Here is a 1,881-nt window from a genome sequence, read left to right on the forward strand (position 1 = left end):
GGAGATTCTGATGCACGTTGGAATTTGGAAACTATTACAGCCTAATAATTCCTAACAGGTGGATTGAAATTTCAAGAAAAGGTTCTCCCTTTGCCAGGGCTGTATGGTGATGGGGTTGGCCAGACAGGGGTCAGGAGCTGCCAGTGCCAGCGGGACAAGGCCCTCCTGCTTCTCCTCATTTAAGCTGGTCTCACTTTCTGCCTGGATCCTGCAGTCGCTTCCTAACTATAACCACCACCGTTACTCCTTTCCTGCTCTAATTGTCCATGCTATGGCAGAGACGTCTTCTCTCAATGCAGAGCTCATTCCTGTCTCCTGACTTCCAGCCCTTTCCACCCTCCGCCCTTAGACCTATCAAGAAGAAGCCTGAGGCAGGAGCCAGGGGCCAATACAGCTGAGTGAGTCCGTGGGAGGTGGTGTGGCCTGTGACAAATCAGAGTGTGTGTCCCCACGTAAAGGCATTGAAATTCAAAATTAGTTACAATAATGTCCTGAGCAAGCACATTAAACAAACACGGCTGTGAGCTAGAACAAGGCAGCCAGTCTGAGAATGAGGATATGGGGTGGGTTTTACAAAATTTTGAATAAATACATAATTCTTCCACCGAGACTCCTTGATCAGAGGAGTTGTGGATGTAGCCGTTCCTCTCATTGCCTCTTTGTGTCATCAGGATGAATTGGTAGCCATCTACAAATAACTTTCTAGTATCTATTGTGTGGGGGGGCCCAGGAGACAGAATTGCCTCCCTTAAGGAGCTCCAAATCGAAATGAGACAGAACTCACGTGGGAAATACAATAGAATGGATCAACGTCGTTTTTCCATTTCCACAAGGAAGGACTTTGATGTGGTACATGTCTCTTAACAGCTGATGTTTTACATGATGGGTCCACAATCAAACCTTGAGGATTTCAAACAGGCTAATTCTTCAACCTTGACCTCGGCCTTTCTAGGCTAAATAAAATAGACAACGTCCAATCTGCAATGAGCATTTACTGTATTCTGCATACACTACTGAGTGTTTCAAGGCAATTATCTCCTCGAATCCTCACAGTCGCAGCTATATTATTCCCACTTTGCAGTTAAGAAAACAGAAGCAGAGGCAGGTGAAGGAACTTGCCCAAGGTCACATAGTCCAACCTCCCACAGCAGAGCCGGGTCTTGAACCAGGCCTGAAGGACTCCACACTCTTACCACCAGCCTGTACTGCACAGTTAGGGTTCCGGTTTAGGACTTCATGCAGATGGCACTCTATGGCATTGGCCCGCATTGAACCCAAATGAATTTTAGTCTCCTCAGGTCCAGGCAAACTGAATGCATTGATGGCTCTCCAATCCCAACCCCCTTAGAACTCAATCTTCCCTTGTCCCCGTATTATTTACTCAGAATCTGATTTGCATTTGCAGAGGAAGCTGCAAGGGGAGAACCTGGCAGGAACCCTAATGAAGCCAGGTGGGACGCATTTAAATGGGAATGTGTTGAACTAACTCATAAAGAGCTGGAGCCAGCTGTCAGCAGGCTTAATGAAAGGTTAACAGGAATCCAGCAATGGGTGGCTGGGGAGATTCCTTTTCTCTCTAAAGAAAACAGAAAGTGGAGAAGTGAGCTCCCTGGGTGGAGGAGAGAGCAGAAGGAGGAAGCCACTTGAAACCGAAAGACTGGATCTGGAAATAGAGTTTCATTTAGATTTGTAAACATGTTACAGCTTAAAAAAACAGCACTGTGAGTTCTCAGCTCTCTGAGCATCAAAGGACAGGGAAGGGAAGTGTTCCCGAGTAAGATGAATGCTAATGCTATTTGGGAGTAGCTTGGGGAGCACTGAAAATAGTTGCTTGCAAAACAAAAGGTGGGTTCACTCTGTGCTTGAGCTCAGAAGGTGCTG

This window comes from Propithecus coquereli, unplaced genomic scaffold (genome assembly GCF_000956105.1).
Source record: "Propithecus coquereli isolate 6110/MARCELLA unplaced genomic scaffold, Pcoq_1.0 Scaffold322, whole genome shotgun sequence".
NCBI lineage: Eukaryota > Metazoa > Chordata > Mammalia > Primates > Indriidae > Propithecus > Propithecus coquereli.